General features: G+C 47.4%; 1 protein-coding gene and 1 pseudogene across 2 annotated transcripts in view; one reads left to right on the top strand and one right to left on the bottom strand.

The window, feature by feature from the left end:
* Positions 1-2,051, bottom strand: part of Thrb (thyroid hormone receptor beta) — a 93,127-nt gene extending 91,076 nt beyond the window's left edge. The window contains exon 1 of one of the 2 annotated variants that reach the window (XM_032917249.1): positions 1,819-2,051. The gene's annotated coding sequence lies outside the window, so the exon portion shown is untranslated. The remainder of the gene's footprint in view (positions 1-1,818) is intronic. The other variant, XM_032917248.1, reaches the window with a different exon arrangement.
* Positions 2,052-2,708: 657 nt separating this feature from the next.
* Positions 2,709-27,565, top strand: part of LOC116913279 — a 40,339-nt pseudogene continuing 15,482 nt past the window's right edge.

Raw genomic sequence — 27,565 nt, 5'->3', positions numbered from 1 at the left:
AGCTCAGCTACTGTCACAGCCCTGGTGCCATTGCTGGCCACTTCTAGGCATAGTTTTGCCAATGAGCAGCCAGGGTCACCTGTGGAGTTTTGTCTTCCTAGTTGCAAAGTTGAATCCATGGGACTATTCAATGCTCCAAAGCTCTGGTGGTCAGTGGAGGGTGAAAACACACACACACACACACACACACACACACACACACACACACACACACCCTACCTCCCGACAGCTTTAAAAAAAATCTGTGTCCATCCTGCAGACCTAGCAATCAGCATTCTGTAGCATGGCCAGTTTGTAAGGCTGCCCAGCGGCGTTGAGGCATAGCCAGAGCTGAAGACGATGGCCCAGGGTGGCCTTCCACACAGTGTGCAGGGGAGTCCCTGTATCTAAAAGTGCTGGGAACTGAACCCGGGCCATTGCACATACTCTGGACGTGCTCTGCCACTTAGAAACCGCAGTCCCCGAATCTGTTCTTGTTGCCCCTCAACGTGGCAGTCAGGGTGGTGCTGGTAGAATAAAGTCAGCTCACACAACCTCTCTGCTCAAAACCAGATGTGACAGCCACAGCTGTCCCTTTGTCCCACTGTGCTCTCATTCCACTTGAGCCCTACCAGCATCCTTGTTATTCCTCAAACATGTCCTGGGTCAGGACCTGCTTGAGTCCTTGACTCCACTAAGTTTTGTGTACCCCACCTCCTTAGAGACTCCCTTCAGATGCTCTAGACCCCGTGTGACAGTCCTCCCTGGGTGCTGGCTTCCCAATACCCTTCTTCCCAAGGACTCAGCATCTTCTGGTAATCGTGCCATAGTCAGTTAGGAATTCAGCTCTGTGCCATTGGTGACCCCACGAGCTAACACAGGCTGTCGGGCATAGCAGACGCTTAGTAAATAATCATTAAATGAAGGATTGTAGCCACATTTGGTGGGAAAGGCAGGTGCTGGACGGGGGAAGGAAGGATGAGAATATAGGATGGAAATGAATGTCACCAAAAAAAAAATCACGAGTTTTGAGGACAACACTTAGCACGTGATTTTAGTTACTGGAAATTGTAGGCAACATCTAGCTATAAAACTATACCTCCAGAATCAGAAATAAGGGCGTGGTTGTCTGTGGATGGCTGGTAGGGCTTGTGGAAAAAAAGGTAGCTGTCAGTGGCCTGTGCAGGTTCCTTTGGGAGTGGGAAAACTGCCCTAAAGGGAGGTTACGGTGAGGGCCACACAAATCTGACCTGTATTACACACACTACAATGGTTCACACTCACTCCTATCCTGAGCATCCCACAGTGTGACATCTAAAGCTGAACCAGAAACAGATTGTCTCTGGTCTGGGTTCTCAGCGAGGAAGGGAGAGCCTACCTCACTGTGTCTGCTGCCGGACACACATCCATTTGTCGATAACAACATGTAAATCAAGAGTAATTGACTTGTATCCACTGCCTTCCTAAACTTTTCACGCCTCTTACAATCCTGCACTTTTATTCCTTCATTTAGTTTTATAAACTGTAGGCAACCTCTGTTTGGAAGTGTAGATTTGAGACTTTAAAATTATATTTAGTTGTTTGTGTATCTCTTTATTTAACATGTATCTGTGAATGCACAATTGTGAGTATGTGAATCCCCACCCCCATGATGTATGTTTGGAGGTCAGTGGACCTCTGGCAAGGGGTTGTTTCTCTTTCCATCATGTGGGGACGGAATTCAGGTTGTCAGACCTGGCTGCAAGCATCTGTACCCTCTGAGCCACCTAGAGGGCCCAGACTTGACACTTCTAAGGACAGAGTTCCAGGAATACCTCCAGCCCCAAGGACATCACTCACCACGTACTGATGGCTCTTTGTCCCGGGCACTACAGAAGCCCATCTGTCTACAGTTGGGAGCCAGGATACTGCCTGGCCCTCAGCCCCATGAGCCTTCTTCCAACTCACTGATGCTGTGGTCATCTAAGAACACACAAGGAGAGCGCAAGCTGCAGTCACAGAGAAACGTTTCAATGGAGCCGCGTTCAGATTCTCGGGACTCGGTATCAAGCCTGCTCAGCAACCCAATACTCTGCTTCACTCAGAATACGGACACGTGCTCGAGAGGACGGAGGGTCTGCTGACCCAGCCTACCTCAGCAGTCTTACCAGAGATTCCCCAGGGTGGGAGCCACCCTGCACAGTCAGGGGCAATCAGAGCCTGGAGACTCTGAGGAGACCGTACTGAGTTGCTTGTTTTTTTCTCCATTTAACGTGTATCTGTGGATGTACAATTGCGTGTGTACTCAGGTTGTATATAACACCATAATTGTCACATGTGAAGGGAAGAAAGTCAGAGCTGTTCTCCGTTCACCGATAGGGCAGAGGTCAGGAGAGACTGAGAACCGTGCTCTTCATCATTTGCTAGTGAGAGGGGGAATGAGAATCTCTCCTCAGAGCTGAGCCATGCGCAATAAAGCACCCATCCAAGGCACATTTGCCCGTCTTCTGGTGACTCTGTTACCTGGAGGAAGTGGCCCTGCTAATCATTCAAAGTGTGGCTGACTTTGGGCTTGGAGAAGGGCGTAGTGTGTGGTACAACATTTATTAGGGGGAGATGACTTCTTTAAGATGAGTTGGCAACATTAAGAAGGAGTGATATCTGGAACACTAATCTTTTCAAGATAGACGGCTAGGCAGCGGCACGGTGACTGACAGGTATGGTTGCTGGTCTCAGCTGGGACATCGACCATGGCAACCGTGGAAGATTCCCAAATCGGGGCTTTGGTACAGCCAAGGCTTTCTTTGGAGACGATTCCGGTCACAGGATGATTGTTACGGGTGTGATTTGGATTCTCCACTCCTAACACCTCTGGAGTCAAGTTTCTTGTAGGCAGGACTTGCTCCCCTGTTTTACTGTAGGAAGGACAGGGGACCCTGACCATCGCTTGCCCCTGACCGTAAACTAGCGCTGCTGGCTTTTCCTGCCTTCGAAATAGGTTCTAAAGCATTGAGGAGACAATGTGAAGGCCACATGAGATGCACAGGTGTGGAGTTGGAGTTAATACTTGAACTCCAAGTCCAAGGGCAACAAGAACAACTGCGGCTCTTGTCTCCATGGTAAAGGCAGCAGACACACTGACCCACTGACCCATCTCGTCAGCTCTAAGTGAGGGATCTTAATGATCAACTCCTAATGTCTACAGCTGTGAAGATAAAAACCTGACAGTAATCCGACCCACCAGATTCTAAAAATCATGAACTCTCTATTAAGAATAAAGCAACGAACCGCTGAAAATTTAATATGTAGAACACGAGATTTGGTCACGTGACACGAAGCATTTCAAAAGTTTATCCCCGGTGAGTCTGAAAAACCCGTATAGCCAACTTTGTGCTGGTGAGACACGTCTTACTTAGGAGATAGGAAAACATGTCTTGACAGAGACGAGACATTTCTGAGTTCGGCGAAGGTTACATGATTATTCATGAAAATCAGACGTCCTATTAATAACTGCAGTTCCATTTGATGGAGAATATTATTTCTATTATTTTGGGGTCAAGTTCGTGAGAACAAACTTTACCCACGAACTAGCTGGGTAGGAGAATGCAAAAACAGACTGGGCCTCGGTCCCAACCCCTTAAGGTGCTTTTGGACCCATTGCACATTGTCAGCTCTGGAGGCAACGGAAATGAATAGACACGTTCTAGAGATGACATCTGCAAATCCAGGGCATCGGTAGCTGTTTACCACAGGAGAGGTTTGGCCTGGCACAGGGGACAGAGGTGGCAGCAGCCACAAATCCCTCGCCTCCCATCCCGACTGCCACATGCTTGTTTGCTGCCCACCAGCAACAAATCTACCTCTGGAATTCTGGGCTAGCGCTTGGCAAGCCATTCCTCAGAGACCTTTAACAAAGGGCTCCGAGATGGGTGTCTGCTGGTCCTGGCTGTAGGCTGGAGCGGCCGTTCCTCTTAGATTTCCGGTTCTCTGCAGGCTAGCAGAGGTTCCAAAGGCTACGACACCCGCTTCCCTGACTGCTCCTCTGAGTTCCTGGACTACAGCAATCCCGTCTGCTCTCTCCAATTCCCAGCTTCGAGGGTAACAAGCTGCTTCTCGTCACCAAGTATCCACAGTGGCCCTTTTACTCGCCCAGTGCTCCAACACCTACGTGACGACCAATTCACGATATCACATCCCCGTTTCTGTGGGTTATCGTGACTTTGCGTGTCTCTCTGGAGCCTGACAGTTGCACACTGGCAGCTTGCGTGTAAAAATATATGACGGCTTCCAGTGGTACTCACCAGGAGCAGTACCACTGACCCGGTCAAAGCCTGTCTCTGCGAAGTTCAAGATGCTTGAATAACTTCCACTCCAGAGCTAAGCACGTATGGGGAACATTAACCTCCAACCAAAGGGCAGTAGAGGGAAATTACTGTCCTAGTTTTAAAATGCGTGTGCATGTATATGTCATGGGTTTGGACTCACATCATACCATACCACACCTTACCCTGTATGGAGGTCAGGGGATAAACTCAGGTATCAGGTCCTCCCAACTCCCATAGCATGGTCTGGGGACCCAAACTCAAGGCCACTCACTTACGTAGCAAGCACTTTACTACTGAGCTATCTCTCCGGCCCCACTCTCCAACTTTCAAAAATCACGCTTTATGGAATAAAATGTGTTTACTTTGCAAATGTTTGCACACAGAGAAAGTACAAAGGAGAAAAGTTATACAGAAAATCTGTGCTAGTGAACTGCTGATATTTGAACCTATTTTTCTGCCTGTTCTGTTATGTATGTCTAGATATTTTAAAACAATTATTATTCTTAACCAATATTTGGTCTTTAAGCCTAATATAGCTGTCTCCTGGGAGTTTCTGCCACAGCCTGACAAATAGGTGCTCACGGTTAACCACTGACCTGAGAACGGGGTCCCTAATGGAGGAGTTAGAGAAGGAACTGAGGCAGCTGAGGGGGTTGGCAATCCCATAGCAAGAACAACCATATCAACCAACCAGACTCCCCAGAGCTCCCAGAGACTAAACCACCAACCAAAGAGTACACAGGGAGGGACCCATGGCTCCATTCACATTCCTCCTATGTTGCAGAGGACGGCATTATTGGGCATCAGTGAGAGGAGAGGCCCTTGGCCCTGTGAAGGCTCAATGCCCGCATGTAGGGGAATGCTAAGGCGGAAGCTGGGAGGCAGTGGATGGGTGGGTGAGGAAACACTGTCATAGAGGCAGGGGGAGGGGCAAAGGGATAGGGAGTTCCCAGAGCAGAAACCAGGAAAGGGGATAACATTGGAAGTGTAAGTAAATATCCAATAAAAAAAAAAGTTTTCTCATAACAACATTATTTCAAATCCAAGATGGCTTGGTCATGTGAAACGTTTCCTCTCCAGGACAGGATCTCTCTGACCCAGAAACAAAACCTGGGGCAAGGGGACCGGCTTCTGTCTCTGGAAAGTCTCTTTTCTGCCTTGATTTAGATTACAAAAGTCCATGAGAAAACCCGTGCACACACAGCAGGCGCTCCTTGTATATTATGAGCTGGCTCCTGCTGAGAGGCAGTGACAAACCCTGAAGGAACATGCGGGGACTAGTCTGTCCCATGAAGAGCAGCAGGTTTGGGCAGAGATGTGGCCCAAGTGTTGTGCTAATTATCATAATCTGCAAAACACATTTTGCATTTTATTTCACTTGTTTGTCCCTCCCTCCTGCCCTCCTTCTTTTCCTCCCGCCCGCCCTCCTTCCCCACCCCCTACCACCATCCCCACCCCACCCCCAGTCCTGTAGTTTAAATAAGAAATGCCCCCAGTCAGCTCAAGTGTTTGGAAACTCACTTCCCCAGTTTGTGGTACTTCTGTGGGTAGGTTATAGACCTTAGGAGATTACAAAAAAAAACTTTGCTGGGGGAGTTACATCACCAAAGTCAAACTTTGAGGATGTATAGCCTGGTCTGCCCTCAGTTCACTCTCTGCTTCTTTGTGTGCATGGGGATGTAGTCAGCAGGCTTCCTGCTTACACAGTGGGTGAGGACAGACCAGAGTGTGACATCACGGTTACAGGAATAGGATAGGACCGGCCCTGTCTCAGAAAACTTACTGCTCAAAGAACCAATCCCCAGATAGAAGCAATGACAAGAATGACAAGCACCCAGGCACACAGCACATGGATGAAACACCCAGGCATCGTGTGCAGGCTGTCCTCCCTCATTCACAGGCACACCTGTTGGCAACGACCCGCGCCCCATAAGAAGTCTTCAACCTTGAGATCTCACAGTAACTGATGGTACTACTGACTGCCGTGCAGCCGAAGTCTAACTAAGTTTAAAGTTATTGGTCACGCGCAAAACAGACAGACGCGCTATGAATGATTGTCAAGTAACAGCATTGAAAGTTGGGACGTTAAACAGAACAGGAATTTCAAGGGGAATCAAAATGGAAGCCAAATGGTGCTCTGTCCTTAAAAGATTAAATAGGTATGAAGTAATATCAGAGCGATTAAAATAACATCAGTCTAGAATTGTAAACAAAACCTTACGCTTGCAAAGGAGGGTTGTAGAACGCAGACAAGAAAGGATAATTATAGGACACGGCCACGGTTTGGTGACATAGGATGCTCCATTTTACCACAAGGACCCGTGCTTGACTAGGTTCACATCAGCTTTAGCCATAACAGCCAGAAATGGAAAATGACCTAGACGCCCCTCAACTGAAGAGTGGGTAGAGACCATTTACACAATGGTGTGTTACTAGTGTTGGTTTTTTTGATTTTTTGTTTTTTTTTTTTTTTTTTTTTTTAAGAAAGACACCATGACATTCTGTAAGATTGGAAAAAAGAGGAAACCCTCGAGCTCGAGAAATCCTCCTGCAGCACCGACAACTCAGAAATGTTCCAGGAACCAAGACAAGCCAGCACATGTCAGAAGAAGTGTAGTTACTTCGAACGCAGGGCGATTCTCCCCCATATAACTCTGTCAACAGGAGTAAGAAAAGGTCTCACTGCTGAACAGGTGAGGAAGCAGCTCGAGGCCGGGCCCTGCCAGAGCTGGTGGTGAACGCTCGCCAACACTTATATAATTCTCCTGGCTTAAAAATAAATGACTGAAGGACCTGTAGGAAAAAAAAAATAATACAGCAAAAGGCAACGGAAAGAAAAAGACCAGGTCACAGGCAGAAAGTCTACAGAGTTAGGGACTATTATAGCAGCTGATAAGAAAGATCCCAGAGTGGATTTCTGGAAAAGCAAAAACAAAATAGCAGATGAACTAACGAAGGAAGCGAGAAATAGCTGAGAATGGGCAAAGCCAAGAAGAGTTCGAAGGCAGCGTCTGCTCTCAGTCCTGAGAATTAGAAGGAGCAAAACACGTGATAGCTATATACCAAGTTATTTGTTTAAGACATTCTAACTCGAGATAGAAAAGGAATCATAAATCATACAGAATAATAACCCAAAGGAAAAACTAAAACTGTCCAGGGAACTCCTCTCCCTTCCAGAAACCGTCAACTCTGCATGGTTTCAACACAGGATGATTGCATAGTTCAAAAGAGTACCTCAAAAAATTGAAAATACAACACAAATGTATTCTTATTTCTGATACCAAGGAAGACACTACAAGAGACATTGCCAGGCTGCTTATCGATACTGATATAAAAGGCTTAAATATCAGCAAAGGACTCAATGGAAACAGAGAGGAGAAAGAGTTCTCCAGGCAAAGCTGAGCATTTCCCGCCAAACTGGCAGTGCTTAGTAGAGAGCCCACGGAGCCAAAGGTATTGATTTCCTTGTGGGACGATAACATGGATTTGAAGAGACCCACTGCTTGGTCATGATAGCTTGGCAGCCCAAGTGAGGCTAAACGAAGGTCACCTTGACACACTATTGACTGTGAGAACACTGCTGAAGAGGAAGAACGAACAAAGTCTGCCTGTCAGCTAGCAAGACACCGCGCGATGCCCGCACCATGAAAACAGCATCTACTGCTGCTGTGGGAAGGTGGCGGATTGACGGGCCATGACAGACATTCATACACAGGTGTCAATATACGGAATGGCCAACCCTCCCTGAGAACGTAATATATACAGAGATGCACCGTGTGGTAAGACCGGGTCCCATCACTTCACAGAGGTAAGATGAACAGTAAACCGTCCGAGAGGAAAATACCGCACCGCTGCATCCGTAGCTCACATCCTACCTCTGGTTCAATGTCAAGCTGGGGACAACGGAAGCACACGGAGGGAAGCCATGAAAGAAAGCCGGGGGCTCCCTCTCCGTGCCTGAGAGTAGCGAAGAGCTTTCACTGTGACCCACAGCATAGACGCCCACCCACAATCTCAATTCTTAAGTTGATTTGTAAAATGTAAACATGTAAACATCTGAATCAGTCACTGTGTAAATAACCCACAGTGCACTCACCCAACGGGACGCTGTGCTAATGTTAAAAATGACATGGAATAACCACTAGGAAACCTTGTCAACTAAGCACACGGTCGTGTGTGGGGGATGTGACACTCAGGCACGCAGAGACAGACGGACACAGGCATTTATGCAAGGAGTATTTGGGGACAAACGGGCCAGAAACCGTGTTTGCTAACAGGGAGGGGGACCTGGGTAGCTAAATGGCTGGAAGGTGACATTTTTACTCCAGACCTCTAATCTATTTTAGTAACCTGGAAAGAATGAAATGAATACAGCACAAAGAAGCGAACACAAAGGTGAAACGCTGGGGGGAGAATGGCTGTTTCCCCAGGCTGCTGTGGAAATAATGCAATGGCGCGGCAGTGGTGTTAACGATGTGGGGGAGGGGAAGAAGAAGCACATGCTTCATTAGTTGGATGGAAACAGGAACACTTAGATGTCTTTCCTGCTCGGCGTGACTCAAGAGGCCGTGAGTGCCTTCGGGATCCAGAGGCTAGAAATCCATTCATGAAACAGGAACCCATGCTAGATGCAGAGTTGCTCGAAGCTGTCCATCCATCCTTGCAGTAGACACCTACGGGGCTTCATTCTGGGGCAGATGTCACAGAGAGTCAGCAACCAGAGAGGGAGGAGGGAGGGAGGAAGGAGAGGGGAGGGAGGGGAGCCTGGAACGCCACTCCTGAGCCCATAGTAACAGCAGGGAGGACTGGAGCTGGCCGCTCTCCTCCACAGAGGAGCAGAGATGGTTCCAGGAACCACACAGGCCTGGGGGGCAGTTTTACTGGGTCTGCAGATTTTCCAGAGGAGACCAGAAACCCAAATTTGTACTCGAAATCTCCTGGTTTTAAAATTCTAATTCGATTTTTAAAAGAAAACCACTCCGTGGGCCAAATCAAACCCACCCTGCCAGCCTTAGCTGGCGTAGCGGATGGCCAGCTCAAATCTCTCAAGAAAAGAGGCTGGGAGTTTAAACAAACACAGCGCAGTGTGCAAGCCCTGTCACCTTAGGGAGCTGTGCATGGTTTCCACTTCTTTACACACTTGTGCAACTCCTCACAAGAACCAGATGGTCTGTTCTCAAAGTCCCTTCTCCTCCTTACCCCGTCAGAGAGCGGCCTTGTTTCGATCCTGAGTGCACTTACTAGACTTGGTTCTTCATTGGCATTCGGGTTCTTTCTAAAAATCAAATGTACCTTCACAAGGATGTTTGGTAATATACTGTTATCCCCGAAGACTGTCCCAAAAGAGGACCTGTACCTTTTTAGAATCAGGGAAGTAACTCTGAGTCCTTCCAGTGATTGCCGAGTACCAGCTCCTGAGAGGCAGCACAGGTGCCCCAGCATTCTAGGACTTAGGAAAGGGCTCAGCTCTATAGGCCTGGTTACCAAGGTTATGTCTGTCTGTCTATCTGTCTGACTGACTTCTTCCCTCCCTTCCCCCTCTTCCCCTCAGAAAGGGCTCAGGTCTCTGGAACTGACTGAGCACACTAAGGTATTTCTTTCTAGGGACAGTTGGCAGGCCCGTGTGTCCAAACACCACTGACACACGCATCACCTTAACTTGCCTCTGATCAATAGCTGAGTGTCTGGGAGGGGTGCTCATGGCACTGGTCACGTGGACGAGGAAGGCTGAATCCTCCAGAAGCAGGTGTCAGCTTGGGTTTCCTTCGAAAGACAGGATGCAGCACACGCCACCGGTCTGCATTTCAGAAGCGCCTGTGCTCTCAGGAAGCACACAGCACACTTGGTTTTATTATCAGTATAATATCCCTATAGAACGGAGTCCCGGGTAGGGCATAAAGGAGCCACATTTTCGGTTTTTGTTTTCTGAGGATTAAATAGTACTTTAGCTAGTTCGTGTGATTAAATCCTTACGTTTCTCTTGTTCTTCCTTAATGGAAAAAATCTGCATTATGTTCATTCAACCTGTAAATCTTGTCCCTGAGCTGAAGTACATTATCTTAGATCAAATGTGTCATAACTGTCCCTCCTTCCATCACCCATCCTCTCTCTCTCTCTCTCTCTCTCTCTCTCTCTCTCTCTCTCTCTCTCTCTCTCTCTCTCTCTCTCTCTCTCTCTCTCATAGTTGCTTCTCCTGGATTGAAACACACTCCTTCCTGTGAGTTTTAGAAACTAGGACTCTGAGACCCAGAAGCCCTTTCTTGAGGGAACACCAGCAGGTGTTTCTACGACACAGGAAGCCTGGCCCACAACATGGCGGCCTGATGAAGGTTGGCGTAGGAGGAAGGACAGAGACTGGGGGCTCGGAGGAGCTGTAGCTGCAGCAGCACCCAGGAGCAAGACTAGGCGGGGCCTCTGGACACTGGCAATGCCAGGCTGCATGTCTGCCTTGCCCTGGAGGTGTTATGGCCCCTCAGGGGAGGCAGAATGCAGTGTGTGATAGGGGTCTCTGGGTCTCCGCAGAACGATAACGGCATGACACGCTTGCTGCACACGGTAGAATTTTCTATTTATAGATAAGTCGAAGGAATGTGCAAAAGAAGCAAGAATGATTATGTCTAACCTCCAGAGATGCTCTGGGGACTGGACAGATGACTCAGGGGTTAAGCGTTCATTCTGCTCTTGCAGGGGACTGGAGTTGGTTCCCAGCACCACCAGGTGGCTCTCAACTGCCACCAGGTCCAGCTCCAGGGGACCTGGCACCCTTATTAACCTCCAAGGACGCCAGAGGTCACATGTGCATACACACATGGGTGCACACGTACATACAGATAATTAAGAATAATAATTAAAAACCCCTCAAAGTCATTCCAGCTGTTGCGTTGACAGGTGAGGGTGTCCTGCACTCATAGGAGATAAACCTTTGGCTGGAAGGTGTCCACCTTGGCAAGGGTAAGGAGGACTTGGTTAAGGGCTGAGATGGAGAAAGAAGAGGTGTGCCCCACAATGGGGAGCTCTCAGGTAGAAGACCCAGAAAAATGAGTGAGTTAAACCACTCTTGGGCGTATCCCCAAAGGATGCTTTATCCTACCACAAGGACACTTGGCCAACCGTGTTCATTGCTGCTTTTTTAATAGAAGCCAGAGACTGGAAATTACTGAGATGTCCCTTAGCTGAAGAATGGATAAAGAGAACGTGGCACTATGACTTGGCTGTTAAAAACAATGACACCATCAAATTTGCAGGTCAATGGTTGGAACTAGAAAAAAAAAATCATCCTGAGGTAAACCAGACCCAGAACAATATGATATGCGATTGTTTATACGTGGATATCAGCCATGAAATAAGTGATAACCAAGCTACAATCCATAGACCCCAGAGAGGTTAGGTGTAGAGGAAGGAACTGGGAGGGGGGGCACATAGATCTCCTTGGAAGGGGAAATAGAATAAACTTTATAGGTGGACTGGGGCCAGGATGAGAAAGAAAATAAGAAGGGAGATGGGCTTGTGGGAGGGAATGTAGGGAGAGTTGGCTAGAATTCAGGGGCATTTGAGGGGTGATATGGAAACCCAGTGGAATAGAAAGGTGATTCTAATGAAATCTCCAAATAATAAAGGGGAGAAAACCCCTACGGCGCGAGCCCTCTGGGTATATATTATAGCTTTCGTTTAGGACTCCTGAACGTGTGGATGAGTGGGTCTCTGATGCTTGTACCTCTCTTGGACTCCTTCCGTTGGTCTGCCTTGTCCTTTGATGTGATGGCTTGGTTTTGTCGTACTGTATTTAGTTTTGTCGTGTTTGGTTGTTACCTCCTAGAAGCCCATTCTTTTCTAATGTGTGACCAAAAGGGAGTGCATCTGGATGGGAGGGAATGTGGGGAGGACCTGGGAGGAGCAGAGGGAGGGGAAACTGTAATTAGAATATACTGTAGGAGAAAAGAATCTATTTTTAATAAAAGGGAAGAAAATAAAAAGTGAGACACTAAGGGAGGTCATATGTGCACGTCAGAGTCTAGGGGAACAGAGTCCCGGGGCCTTAAAGATTTAAAGCACAGACTCTAGGGGAGGTGCTTGTGCCTTGGGTATTGACTCTGGTAGGAAGTCAGAAGGTGGCCACTGGGGTCTCCATGACTTTAACAGGTGTCACTTGGCTGCTGGATGGATCATGTCAGAGTCAGTGCGGGATGAGGAGACAAACATGGTAGGGTGGAAGTGGGATGGGATGGGGGTAGGGAGTGGGGGATGGGAAACTGGGGGTCTGCTGCAGTGGACGTGTTATTAATATATAATATATATTATATACATGTAATTATATATACAATCCTTTTCATTGTCTCTTAAAAAACTCCGAATCTTCCACTAGGTTTTATTTTGTTTTGAGGCTTTTCGTTTTCATTTACAAAGTATGGGGTTTCCTTATGACACTTCCTGACATGCTGATGTGCTTGGGCAGGATTTACCCTTCCTCTTGCCCACTTCTGTGCCTTCCCTTTCTCCCCCTTTCCTCTGTGACCCTTCACAGCTGAGTAAAACTCCATTGTCAATTTCAAAACGCATCCACTGCAGCAGACTTCCCACTGCAGATGAAGGAGAGGAGTTGGGTTCAGGCATGAGTGGGTTCTTTGAGGTGTTTCCATTTTAAAGAGGCTATTTGATGGCTGGAGGGAAGACTGTCAGAGGTGCACAGAGAACCCTGGTGTCTGTAGCCGCACTATAGAAATCTGAAGAAAGCATTTAAGAGAGACATCTAGTGGGCCTGCAGGTCACTTTCTCCCATGCCAGCGGATCTGTCCAAAGCCTTGGGCAGGAAGTCAGGAGCTCAGATTGGTCCAGGGAATCAGAATGCTTTCTTTGTACTCATTGGTCCACGCTGGGTTGGAGATGGGTACCTCTGAGCAGAGCAGAGGGAGGGGGAAAGCTGGGGCCGAGGCTGGGTCCTGTAAACACTTGGGGCACAAGGGCAAATTCTAAAAGGGAAGCTAGCCATGCCAGTGACGCCAGAGAGCCGGGTTGGTTGGGTCAAGCCAGGCTGAGGCACAGACACAGGAAAAGGAAAAAAGGTCTGCACTCCCCTGGGTAGGCAGGGCTTCCAAACCAAAATAAACTTAGGGGAATGAGAAAGGAGAAAGGAGAAGGGAGAAAGGAACAAACAAGAAGGGCTGATTTCCAGCCCGGGTTTTCTCGAAGCTAACAGTTCAACCAGCCAAGTTGCCCTAACTGCACCTTGGCTGTAGTGGAGACCCGCATGGAAGGTTGGAGCAGCTTTGAGCTCTGCACCACATGGATAATTGCACCTGTCCTATGCGTGGCCATCAGGCTCCTGCATATCTTCCGTGGGGGCTGGTACCACCACAGACGGAGCCATCGTGGGTCTGAGAGCGGCACTCTAGAGGCTGGACCTAGGCTGGAGATAAGCCCTTTGCTTTTTTTGAACAGGAGGCCTAAGTAGCAAGTCCAGGTCCGCACTCCCCTGCTCAGCGTCTTCCTTGGAGCTCAGAGTTGGAAGGAACCCCAGAGATTGCTTGATTCCGCTTATTTTTAGACGGGGGAAATGGAAAATGAAGTGGCTTGCCCAAGGTCACAGAGCCACGGGCGGAGAAGCTTACACAGCTCCTGGGCTTCTTTAATATTGCCCAACAAGAGTAACTGTCCCAGGAGCTTAAAGTGTAACTTTCAGGGCGGTTTGTCTTGACGGCGTATGTCTACAAGGTGTGGCATCGTGTCTTAGAACTCTTCCTGTAGCAAGGCAAGCGGGGTTAGATGCTTATCCCCCAGTCACCTCGATTCACCAGGAGCATGGCTGGGAGCCCCCGTACTCATCACACACACAAGCTGCATCTCAGCTGTGGCCTCGGGGAACGTGCGTGCGTCCCTAAACTGGATGCAGAAAGTGGAACCAAAATCAAGACATAGCAAACAGCGCTGACAGGAGAGGAGAAGGAAGCAGAGTTCAATTTGAGGTTTTCAAAAAGGGCTGTGCAGAGTGGACGGTGGCTTTCCACATTCTTCCCGTCCCCTCTCCCTGTCTCTCTCGCTCCCCCACTTCCTTTCTTGGAGAAGAAAAACTTCATTTAACATTTTTTTTTTTAAAAAAAATGTCAGAATCTAGAACTTTATTTGTTTGGAAATGTTTTTCGGAAAGCTCACAGCATTTAAAGAGAGCTGCTCAAGCCTGGCGTGGCGTTGGAGCCGGAGGCCTGGTGTACCGTGAGTTCCAGGACAGCCAGGCCACAGAGAGAGCTGGTCTTGAAAAAACAAAAACAGAAAAGAAGGAAGGGAGGAATGGAGGAATGGAAGGAGGGTGAGCTGTTTACACGATAGGTGCAGGAAATCCAGTTATAGGCTTAAATGATTTATTCATTGCATTCACTCATCCCAATAGCTTTCTTACACCCCTGGGTACTTAAGCTTTAAAACATAGCTTTACTGAGAGATAATTCCCATATCTACCCATCTAGAGTCTACAATACAGAGGATCTTGGTGCAGAGGCTTGTATGGACAGTGGTCAAGTTTGGAATGTTTTACCTCAGAAAGCAACTGCACCATCCAGCTATTCTCTCCCCGGACCTCAGTTCCAAGCAACTAAAGCCCACCATCCCTTTCATATAAACAGGATAGGTCGTGATCTCTTTTGTAACTGGTCACCTTTTCCCAAAAATGTTGCCCAAATGGGAAAACGTGGCCACCAGAGGAAGAAAATGAAGGGTTGTTTTGATCTGTCTTTGGTTTTGTTTTTGAAACATTGTGTGGGTACAGACTCTGGCTTCCGCTAACTTGCTCGCCACCCAACCAGCTCAGCGGCTCTCGCTGTGCGTCGCACCCGGGACAAATGAGTTTTGCTGTGTCAGTGGGAAGACCGCATACAAGGTTCTGTCACCAAGGACCAGGGGACTGGGAGCCTCAATGACAGCTAAATGGGCTTGCTTTGAGAAATGAGGACAAAGTCTTTTTGGGAAAGCCAGGTTTCCTGATAAAGCTTACGTTTCAAGACCTTAGTCATTCCATTCATTTACTCCTCGCTGGCTTTCTCCCTTAGCCAAGCCATTTTTCAGTGTGGACTGTCTATCTGTCATTTACACGGAAGCGTTCTCTCCCCTCAATCTCCAGTTGTGCCTGGTTCCTGTTTACCACCTCCATACCTTCCTCTGGAGCCTGCGTCTGCTTTCATTCACTGAGAAAATGGTTGTAAGCAGAACAGGATTCTCCATGCTATCTACTGACGGCATCGGTATGCTATATACTGCTATTATGGACGAGGGGTTCTTAGATTTATCTGAATACCAGTGAAGTTAAAACAGATGGCTGGGCCCCAAACTCCAGAGTTTCTGAATGGGCAGAGTCTGTTCCAACACTCACAGTCCCCTCGGCTGCCTAGGCTGCTGGCTTGAAACATGTTTGGAACCAGCATGGCAGGCGATGTGGCTCTGTGCTCTCCCTGGCCTACCTCTGCACGTGCCTGGATCCTAAGCTCTCTGCCTCTGCCCAGTGCCCAGCAAGGCTCCCCTCCCCCTCCTGACTTATCACCTGTCACCTGCTCTTTCTTTATTAGGTCACCCCACAGTGGGGAGGGGGGAGTCATGTTCTTTCTTGGGCCTACATTTCTCCATCCCACTATTCCTCAGGCCTACCTCATTTCTCTACTCCTCCGTCAGGAATTTCCAATCTGGGTAGATTAATATGCTACCTGAAGATCTCTGTCGTAATAGTTCACACAAAAGAGAAACCAGATTTTGTACCTTGACTGGCAACATTCCCCAAAGTCTACAGAGGACAAAAGAGGCACCAGAGCAGGAAGCAGGTAGAAGGGCCAGGTAGGTGTTGACTTAAACTCAGGCCATATTGTTAACGATGCCATGCTCTACAGGCATGATATAAGAAGGTAGTCATGGAGTCAAGGCTTATCTGAGGAGGAAGATAATGGGAACAGTCCCCTGGGGTGGTGAGAAGGCTGGGGGAAGACTGGAGAAGGCTGGGAGAGGAGTTATGTTTGGAGGCCAAGCTGGGGCCAAGCTGGATATGGTCTGGTCTGCTTGAGAAACATCACTGTCTTTCTGATCCCAGAGTTTGCACCCTAAATCACTCTGCTACCCTGAACTCCATGCAAAAAGGCCAAGGGCATTGACCAAAATAACGAAAGAGGCACGTTTTAGAAGCAGTGAGAGTAGTTTATGAAATGTTTCAGTACCTTTTCCTAAACAATTCAACAGAAATCAGATGAATGGGGCCCTTAAGTATTTCACCAGAAATCATAGGAATTTAGACCTTAAGTTTATGAGGAAAAAAATCTCTGTGAGACATAAATTTAAATGTTATGCTGTGAGGTTAAAGCTAGTGCAGGACACATTTATCTGTGTTTATTGTACATACATGGTTCAGTGATCAGGGTTAATATATGTCCACTAAATTATGAAATCTAAGACAAAACTCAGAAAACTACTTATAAATATCATCTTCTATCATATCTGTGTGTGTGCACATGTATCTTTGTAAGACAGAGAGTCATGCTCTCCATCTACTATCATATCTGTGTGTGTGCACATGTGTCTGTGTAACACAGAGAGTCATGCTCTCCATCTACTATCATATCTGTGTGTGTGCACATGTGTCTGTGTAACACAGAGAGTCATGCTCTCCATCTACTATCATATCTGTGTGTGTGCACATGTGTCTGTGTGTAAGACAGAGTCATGCTCTCCATCTACTATCATATCTGCATGTGTGTGCACATGTGTCTGCATGTGTGTGTAAGACAGAGAGTCATGCTCTCCATCTACTATCATATCTGTGTGTGCACATGTGTCTATGTGTAAGACAGAGGCATGCTCTCCCTCGTATTTTTTGAAGCAGGATCTCTCACTGAGCCTAGAGCATGGCCACAGGATCTGCTTTTCCCCATGTCCTTTAGCACTGAGGTTACAGATGTATGGTGGAACACACAGTCACTGTGCTCTTCTCACAACCCTGCATGGCAGCCCCACTCCTGACTGAGACTCTTCCCCAGTGTTATTAAAGTGCTCTCAAAGCGAGTACACACAGGTTTACATAGCAGAGTGTCTATAGCCATATCATCGGTGTTAAAATTGTCAAGAGTAGAAAAGTCTGGTAATAGTGGGTTATCTGAACTTGTTACTGTGCTTCTAAGGTTTTAAAATTCCATTCAAAGAGTATTTACAGCTATCCTAAACTTTCCTGTGGATGATTAGAGAAGGCAAGCAACAAGATGATGACGGGCAGACCCAGGCTTTAAAAACACAGATAAGCAAGTAGCGAGAGAAAATACATCAGAATGATATGAGAACGAAAGTCTCGGTTTTCTTTATAATGCCTTTTGCACTAATCTTCTAGAACTGAATTCATTTTATATTCTTAAGTATGCAAATTAAATGCTTTGCATGAAAGTTTTAATCTTCATTTAATTTTTTCCGTTCGGTGCTATCCTGTGTATGGAAATTAATGTGGGTTTTTTTTTTTTTGAGGTGATAGGGAGAAAGGATTATTGTTGAAAATTATACCACAGAATCTTATTGCTCAATATTTGATGAACACTAGTGTAAAATGTCAATGTGCACACATAAAAATAAACCAACACAAAATACTGTCAGCTTCCACTAAGTAGAGAAACACTTTCAATTCAAAGAGTCGTTGCCAAAAGAGCAGGGGCAGCTGGCAGGCTGTGTGGCATCTGACATATCAGGGCATCACAAATGGTACCTTCAGTCCTGGAGGGGAATGTGCTAAGCCAAGACCTAAGCCTTGGGAAATGGGGAGAGTCCACCTCAGAAAACATGGAGCCTAGAAAAGGGAGGACTAGGATCCATGGTGGAGAAAGAGCTGGAGCCCACGACTGCAATGTACTGCAGTGGCTGGGAGACCAGGTTCAGAAACCTCTCCTGGGATCCTGAGGTGGGAGCTGAGCTCGCACCCTGCTAGGGAGGCTACTGCAACTTCTTCCTTTGGAAAACAAGCTGGAGCTGTCACTGGGCCCACAGCAAATGAAGGGAGAAACGCTAAGTAAAAATTTACCTCTACTGCACTAGAGAAAGGGAGCGTCTCCAAAGGGCTTCACTGTTAGCGGGAAGGGCAGGCGAGGGGGACCGGGGGACATGGATGAATAACTGAGAGATGTAGAAAAGCGCATCGTGCTGTAATTAAGCAATACTCTGACTTAATAAGAATATTAAATAGATTCCTTATTTAATAAGAGTTTACAGCCATATTATAAAATAAGATAAAAGGGAGAAGGCAGAACTAAGGAACACGGTGAGACACAAAGAAACTAAATGGGGAAAGGTGGGGGAGCCTGTGCAGGGAACAGCCTGTGCGGGGAACGGAAGAGGTTCAGGCTAGGGATGTGGAGGGAGGTGGAGGGGTCGAAGCCAAGATCACTGGCATTTCTGAGATGACAGGAAAGGCAGGAGGAGGCTTCCCATCGCTGTGTTAAAGACAGCATGACCAAAAGCAAATTGAGGAGAAAGAGTTTGCCTTCTACTTTTAGTCTATCGCTGAGGGAGATCAAGAGAGGAAGTCGAGGTGGGAACTTTAAGGCAGAGATCTTGGAAGATCATTTCCTGCATTGTTCTCTGTTGCTTGCTCAATCTGCTGCTCTATGAAACCCAGGATCACCTACAGCAAGGTGGAGCGGTGTCCACAGAGGCTGGGACCTCCCTCATCCGTCATCAGTCAAGAAAGTGCCCCACCCCACAGACTTGCCTACAGGGCAAATGGGGGCATTTTCTCAATTAAGAGTCTCTTTCTCACACATGTCTAGGTTTGTGTCAAGTTGACAAAACTAAAGCAGCATTGTACTCATTAGAATCTTCCCAAGAGCAGAAACTGAAGGAAAGGCCATCCAGAGACTGCTTCACCTGGGGTTCCTTCCCATATGCAGCCACCTAACCCAGTCACCATTGCTGATGCCGAGAAGTGTTTGCTGACAGGAGCCTGATATGGGTGTCTCCTGAGAGGCTCTGCCAGAACCTTAATGATACAGATGAGGATGCTCACAGCAAATCATTGGACTGAGCATGTGGACCCCAATAAAGGAGTTAGAGAAAGGACTGAAGGATCTGAAGAGGTTTGCAACTCCATGGGAAGAACAATATTAATCAAGCAGACACCCCAGGGCTCCCAGGGACTAAACAACCATCCAGAGTACACATGGAGGGACTCATGGCTCCAGTCGCATATGTAGCAGAGGATGGCCTTGTCAGGCATCAATGGGAGGAGAAGCCCTTGGTCCTGTGAAGACTCGTTTCCACAGTGTAGGGGAATGCCAGGATATTGAGGTGGGGGTGGAAAGGTGGGAGGGGGAGCATCCTCATAGCATCCCTCAGGAGGAGGGGGGATGGGAGAGGAGGGATAGGGGATAGCATTTGAAATGTAAATACATAAAATATCCAATAAACAAAGAAACTTCCCAGGAAAGAAAAGACTTGATGCACTGGACTGGTGATAAGGCTCATCAGAGACAGGTCCCAGACAGGCCCCATCCCTGGGGCCATGAAGTGGAAGGAAAAGAGCACCGCCTAATAGTCTCCTCCTGTCACTCAAGTGCTGAGGTGGTGCCCACACATACAAGATAAGCACATACACCCAAGCAGAAACAACCCCCAAGGACACACAGTGTTCAGAGAGACACCCGATTAAGCACCAGGAAGTGCTGGCAAATGTTCTGGGCTCGGCTGAGGTTTGGTCAGGCCTGGAGCCATCTCCCAGGCTCCCCTGAGCACTTCATAGGGAGTCCAGTCCCAGCCGCTGCTCTAACAAACGGCCCATTTCTGGGTAGAAGAGCTGTAAGTTGTGTGTTTCTTATTTGTTTGTCTATTGGCTTTACTTCTTACGTAGTTCTGTTGTATTTAGGATTAAGGCAAAGGCCGTGAAGTCTTACAAACTTCCGTGAGACCAGATCCCAAGATACCACGCCGAGCCCCAGGGACAAACCACGGGATGCCTGCAAGGCTAATGGGGCCAGTTCACAAAATTATGGGAGAAAATACTCTATTACCCTTTTAGTTTTAGAGATAATGATGCATATCGTAAGACATGGAATGCTGCCTTCTTGCTAAGGACTGATGGGCACCTGACTGAAGGAACCGAAGCAGGTAAGACGGGTGGGAGGGATTAGTGACTTATGATGTCATCCTCAGGTGGACGTTCTCACGGTAGCCAGCTCCTCTCTCTCCTCTCCTCTGAGCATCTGCACATATTTGATTTATTGTTGATTAACAGTAATGACAGCAGCTTTTGAGCTGTTGGTCGCTTGTTCCCGTGATAAATATAAGAGGAACAGCTGCTTTATCCCTCAAAGTTCACTACGAGAATTTTGTGTATACATTTATGATTTATATAGAAAAATTCTGCCCCTTTTGTCTCAGTTTGTTGTTGTTTTTTTTTTCTTTTAAACTAATTTTCTCCCAGAGGGAAATATGCTTCCCCCCCTCCCTTCTTCTCTCCCTTCCTTTCTCTCTCTCTCACACGATATCTGAATGACAAAAAATTCAACACAGCGTTGGTGAGGTAAGCTCAGGGAAATCGTGCCTCTGTGCACAGTTCCATCACAGGTGCCCATAGAAAGGTGGAAAGAGAGAATGGACCCCAGAAGGACATCCACTCTCTACTTCACACCTATACATACATACATTCATACATACATACATACATACATACATACATACATACAGGCACACGCACACCACACACTTAAACAATGGTATTTACTTTACTGCAAAAATAGACTTTTAAAAAATGTGGTCACAGCTGGGTTGTGCATACGCTACCATGCCACTATGGAAACAGAAAAGGTAGATATCTGTGAGTTCTAGGCCCTTCTGGTCTCCATAGCAAGTTTCAGACCAGCTTAAATGACACAGTGATGCCCTGTGTGGTCAAAACAAACAAACAAACACAACAACGACAAAACCCCACCTCACCAACAACTGTGGCCATGCAGATTATAATTGCACATTTAGAAACATGGAAAGTTATTAGATGGTTGCACTGAAAATAGTCAATCTTTCCAAGAGCAACTGTCAGGCAATGTTGTATCCTTTGCCTAAACAATTTGCCTCTATTCCTATCTTAGGACAGCATATAGGTCATTAAAATACACGAAGTGTGCTAGACAACCGGGTTAGTCGTTGGGATGGGCACGGTTTTATTAAACCTCAAGCACATCTTAATTTGTGGGCAGAGTTGGTGGTGCTGCAAACCGGCCTGCACTGGCAGGACCCTGACTCACTTCACAGATGCAATCCAAGGCCCAGGCAGAGGTGAGCTGACAGTGCGTACAGTTATCAAAACAACTAGGTGTGCGGAGAGCCTCTCTGCAGTGCAGAGCGGCAGGCACGCAGTCTTGTGTGCTCCCAGTCTTGTGTGCTCCCTAAAGCTGGGCTAAGGGATCACACTAGTGGCCAGCCAGGGAGGGGCTAGTTCACCACCTGTTCAACTTCAGTCATGCATTGACCAGGATCTGGCTGACAGGAGTCCAGCCACTTGTCCACATCTTTGGCCAGACAGAGACTCTGAGGCAAGCCTCTCTGCCCACTGGATCTCACAGTTTACTCCCGAATCTCTGTCCTCTGACAGAATTTGATAAGTGCAGGTGCAAGCTTTCATCCAGTCACCTGAGGAAAAGTGAGGGAAGGGCCTGTCCCTCACCCAACAAGGCTACTTAAGTGAGGCGAGGAAAGCCCTAGCCCACCAGGATTCCTCTTCCCGTTGGCCCAGGTTCATGGAATTGTTGTCTTGAAGACATGCTTTCAAGACACAGCTCTCCGCAAACTTGGGAGAGCAACCTGCTGTGGCTGGTGCTGAGGAAAGCTTCTACTGGATATTCTGCTCACTGAGGTAGCTGTCCTCTGAGGCTCATAGTCCTATACGTTACGAGGAATTCAATTCTGGAGTCATGGACACTTCATTTGTTTATGTATTCAGTTATGAAATTGAATTATTATTATAAAACAAAAGAAAGTGGAGATCATCATGTTAAACAAAATAGCCAGACTCAAGACAGATGCCGCACACTGCCTTTAGGTGCCCTCCATATGTCTGGCATGAATATAGAAGGGGGGTGGGGAGGTCTGCAGAAGCCAATGGGCAGAGGGTATGTGTGAAAGTAAAAGTGCACAATACAATGTGAGCACGGGATGTTGCACTGAAACGTAGGACTTCATACTGTAATCTGTCCCCTCTCAGAAGCTATTGGCAGTTACTGGTGGCTGGAGACGTCTTCTTCAGTGGTGTACACACTTGTCACGGGTCAGTTGCCCCTGCTCCTGTCAGTGACCTTATTAAAGTCACTGACTCACAGAACAAACAAACAACAAGGAAAAGACGTGAAAGCGTGCGCACGCGGGGGGGGGGCAGTACCTGAAGAGGGTGGGCACCAGTGGGAGGTGAGGGGGATAAAAGGAGGTCACAGAGAATGAGTGGAATCAAAAGGTATTATATACATGCAAGAAAACGTCACGGTGAAATGCGTCAGCGTGTATACTCACATATGCTACTGGAAACTCAAAAATAAATTTAAAAGAAGTCTATTGACTCTCAACTTAAAAACACAACTCCACAAAACCCCGGGGCATGCATTTTGTCACGCACACAGAGCTTGTGAAAATATGCCACCCAAATCAGTTTATTCTTTTACACTTTTCCACCTCCCGAGTCCAGTTGCTGTAAGAGAGAGAAGAAAGGAATGGCGATGAGACTGACCCTCACTCCTATCTAAAATGTCCATTGCCCAGTGTGGGACACCCAATGACATCACCAGAGGGAGAGGCAGAGGCAGGCTGTAGGCCACCCAATGGATTCCTCTTTGGGTTTCTAGAAGCTGATGGTCCATCATCCACCATGGCTTTCTAGCCCACAGAGAGGCCTGATATTCTTTTTTTTAAAAAGATTTATTTATTTTATGTATACGACTACACTGTCGTTATCTTCAGACACACCAGAAGAGAGCACAGGATGATGGTGAGCCACCGTGCGGTTGCTGGAAATTGAACTCAAGACCCCCAGAAGAGCATTCAGTGATCCTAACTGCTGAGCCATCTCTCAAGCCCCAAGGCCTGATAGCCTTCAGAGTCTAATTTCTCAACCAAGTACATGCCATATGTCTTTGACCTGAGCATGTACACGTTGATGCTAGCAACTGCTTCCTTTGAGAAGGAAATGGATTTTAGTAGGGAGGGTACAGGTGTGGGGGGCGAAGGGAAGTTCAGAGGAAGCTTCAAGTGAAGGAATGTGCTTGCACACATCTGCACTCGCAGAGGGAACAGATAACGATAACGGAATCTACCTCCTCACGTTTCCAGTTATCCTTATGTCTGTGGAAACATTCCTTCCAGTGCCATCCCTGTCCACAGGTGACAGGTGGCATTTCCTTGAAGTGCGAGTGTTCAGTGTCTAGACATCTGCTTGTCAGTTAGGGATCTCAGTGGAGTGTCCCAGCTCATCAAAGGTATCCAGCGCTCAATCTGTTCATCAGTAAGCTGCCTCTGCCTCCTCCTCTTCCTCTTCCTCCTCTTCCTCCTCCTCCTCATCATCATCTTCCTCTTCCTCCTCCTCCTCCTCCTCATCCTCCTCCTCATCCTCCTCCTCCTCCTCCTCTTTCTCCTCCTCCTCCTCTTCCTCCTCTTTGCTTGTTTCTTTCGTTTTAGTCTAACCCTGCAGTTTTAAAGGCTTTCTCCTTTCTTTCCTTTAAATGAAACTCTGTAAGTTCAGTAACTCATCCGTATCACAAAGGCAAGCTTTTCAGTTGGGTGGGAGAGCAGAGGAGAGAAGTCAGAAACTCGCTTGCCCCTCCCTAGCCTTTAGACTGGAACTTTCAGAGCTCCCTGAGTGCTCCTTTGTTCTGCCCAGCTTCATGGCTTCCTGGAGGTGTTGCAGAGGCAGACCTGTAGACGCTCGTGCGCGTGCGAAAACACACACACACACACACACACACACACACACACACACAAACACACCCCACTCTGCGTTTGGAATAAGACAGGCAGCTGATGCGTGTACCCTGTGCCAAGGCCTACAGCAGAGATGCTCATCAAGCAATGGCTGGAACAGTGAGAAAGATTTCCTGAAGGAAACAGGAGCCCTGAGGTCTATCCCAGATGCTCTCAGAGGAGCTGGATGGAAATCGCCCTGTACTGCTGGGTCTGGGCTGGCTCTATTGCGGGTTTGGTGTATCTGGGATGCATCCCACACATGCCTATCACTCTATCACTAGCCAATAGAATCCCACGCTAGGAGAATGCTGCCCATCCATGGACCACACCGGGCTTCTCTTAGCTCTACTTCCTCATCCCCCATCTATCTACTCTCCCTGTTTGCCCTCTGTTCCTCACCCTGCTCCTGCCTCTTCTCTCCTTCTCCGAGTCTTCTCTGACTCTTGGGAGCACAGTAGGGTGAAGGTTTAGTTTCGGTTCTCAGTAGCCACTCATCTTTCATCTCACTTAAGGCTGCAAGGGTTATGCAGCCCCGTCCATCACCCTGCTCTCAGGGGCCACCAGGTCCTTAGGGCAGAAAAGACATCTATCTGTAAGTGCTAAAACCCCATAGCTGGTGCAGAAAGAGGAGAGATCGAAGACGAAGACTCTCAGTCCTTTTACCACAACGCACTTAATCCTTCTGAGGTAAATTGAGATTTTCGGATTCAACTAAGATTTATTGAGCTAAAAGATTCGATCATCAGAATGATAACTGATGGTTGCAGGTTGGTGTCATCATGTAGGCGAAGGCGGGTACAGGACAGAACAAGGCCTGTCATTGGGCGGGAAGGAAGGATGGGCGGGAGAAAAGTTATAGAGAAGAGGAGACCCGAGGGAGAGGAGAGAACAGGGAGGCGGATGTTAAGATTTCTCTCTGAACATTTACAGGTTGCTATGACTTTTCTTAGGGGATGGATGTGTACAGGATTTTGTGTGTCTAGATGAGCAAACTCTATCTTATCTAGGTGGGCAGTTTATATCCTTATCAATTGGTTGTAAGTTAATTTTGTGGATGTATTGTACATTGAGCATTTAACATATGAATCTGGTCGTTGAGTTCTAGTTTGTGGAGTCTTGACTTAACTGGTTAGTTGGGAGTGTGGACAGAGAATGTGACAGGAGGCCGTACTAGGCTATTAAATGCTTGGGGCTAGGGTGGCATGGGGCCATAGCTTGTGGAACGTGAGGTGAGTGTCAGGCATAACCACTCACTAAGGGTCAATGTGTGAAAGCGGTTATCAGAGAAACAGCTAGAGAACGCAGGTTGTGCACCGTTCTTTAAATTTTACCGCACCAGATGGTGAGTGTTCATCAGTCTGTCCCAGCTTCCCCAGTGAGGACTGCTGTGGATTTCCTGCACTTAGTCCACACTTGTAATCCCAGCCAGGGACAAGTGGGAGAAGTTAGCCCTTAACTTTCTGTCCTGAGCCATTTCCCTGAAAGACTCACAAGGACCGTACGGGTATGTGAAAGGATCCTCTGTTTTAATGCTAGGTAACCAGGGCATTGCATTGACGATGCTTCTGTCTGTCCTGCTGAACGCGAAGAAAAATATTAAGGTAGCAGAAACATAGGTGGAACAATGCCAAGCATATAAATTGTGCTAGTTGTAGGATGGAGTTAGTGTTTGTGTGAAATGTCACAAAAAAGATTAGATATTTCTGAATGTTTGGCTTTGGTCCTTGGATTGGAAAGTAGGGCCTGTGTATGTTAGGCAAACACCACTGAGCTGTATCCTCAGCCCTTCTGAGTATATCCTTTCAGAGCATATTTGTACTAAAAGCAACAACAACAACAACAACAAACCCTTGAAATAAAATGTAGGAAGAACACAGCAGCCTATGGATGGTTCCAAGGTCCTTGGAGACAGAAGAGACACAGTGGCCTTCACTGTTGGGCCCATGTCTATACCCAGTGAAGGGTAAGCAGAAAGTGAAGGTACCTTTCATTTTCCTTCTCCCATAGGACAGCAGTGACCCACCAAGATCAGTGGTGGCACAACCTTCTAGGTCCTATGTCTCTTTGCGGTGGGTCATCTAAAAGCTGTAGACACCTTTTCCTTTAGCAAAATGGTGACAGAGTTAGAATGGAATTTCAGGTTGGCTGAAACCTACTTATTCCCCCTGATTGACAGAAGCGACACTTTTCCTGAGAAATTCCCAACAAGAGGCCTATCCCCATCACTCTGGAGCACTGGCGCTGTAATTCTAGAATGCTCTAGAATGGCAAAGTTTCATCTCAACATGGAAAGAAAGGGACATAGAGCACAAAAAGAACTGCAAACCAACGAGGAACTCATGGGCCTCCATTTTCGGGGCAGCCCCGGAGGGAGAGAGGGGAGACGGGAGTTCAAACTCTGGGGGCACCAGAGACTTCTGCATGAGAGATTTTGTTGTTGTGGTTGGGTTTTCGTTTGTTTTAACAGGCCCAGACGAACACATTTTGATACTCTGGACTGAGAATTTCAACTCTGTACAAAGGATGCGTGAACTCAAGAAGCCAGAACATTCCATCTGCCAAGCTCTCACGTCAGAGACTGAACAGGAATCATTGTGAGCACTATGTTGGTAGTGAGGGTTTAGGGCAATAGTTCTTAACCTTCCTAAAGCTGAGATCCTTTGATACAGTTCATGTTGTGGTAACCACTACCATAAAATTATTTCCAGTGTGACTTCATAACTGTAATTTTGCTACACTTAGGAATTATGATACAAATATCTGTATTTTCTGATGGTCTTAGGTGGCCCCTGTGAAACAGCCATTTGGCTTCCCAAGGGGTCTCCACCCACAGATTGAGAAACACTAGTTTTGAGCAAGGCATGACAAAAGCTGGTTTGAGTTCTGTTCATTGAAGCTAGCAGCCTGGAGATATGGCTCCACGGTTAAGGGCTTAGACCGCACTTGCAGAAGAAGACTTGGGTTTGGGTTTCCCAGCACCCATGCTAGGCAGAAGCTATGGGTTTGGTTCCCAGCACCCATGCTAGGCAGCTGCCTGCCATTTGCCACTTCAGGCCCAGGGCCCCTGAGGCTCCCTTCTGACCTCTGTAGGCCCACACACGACTGACCCCTCTCTTCCGCAAGGCATAATAAGAACAATGTCCTGAGGAGCAAGGAGGACAGCTCAGTGGTTTGGGGTGCATCCTGCTCTTGCAGAGGACCCCAGAACTTCCTGGTCAGGTTGCAGCTGCCTGCGACTCCAGAGCGAGAGGATCTGATATCATTTTCTGGCCTCATTCGGGACACATGCATACACAAAAACAAAACTTAAAAACAATACAAATAGATCATAAAATAGACATAAT

This window comes from Rattus rattus, chromosome 12 (genome assembly GCF_011064425.1).
Source record: "Rattus rattus isolate New Zealand chromosome 12, Rrattus_CSIRO_v1, whole genome shotgun sequence".
Taxonomy (NCBI): domain Eukaryota; kingdom Metazoa; phylum Chordata; class Mammalia; order Rodentia; family Muridae; genus Rattus; species Rattus rattus.
The sequence above is the reverse complement of the archived record's forward strand: the minus strand, read 5'-3'. Positions and strand labels throughout refer to the sequence as shown.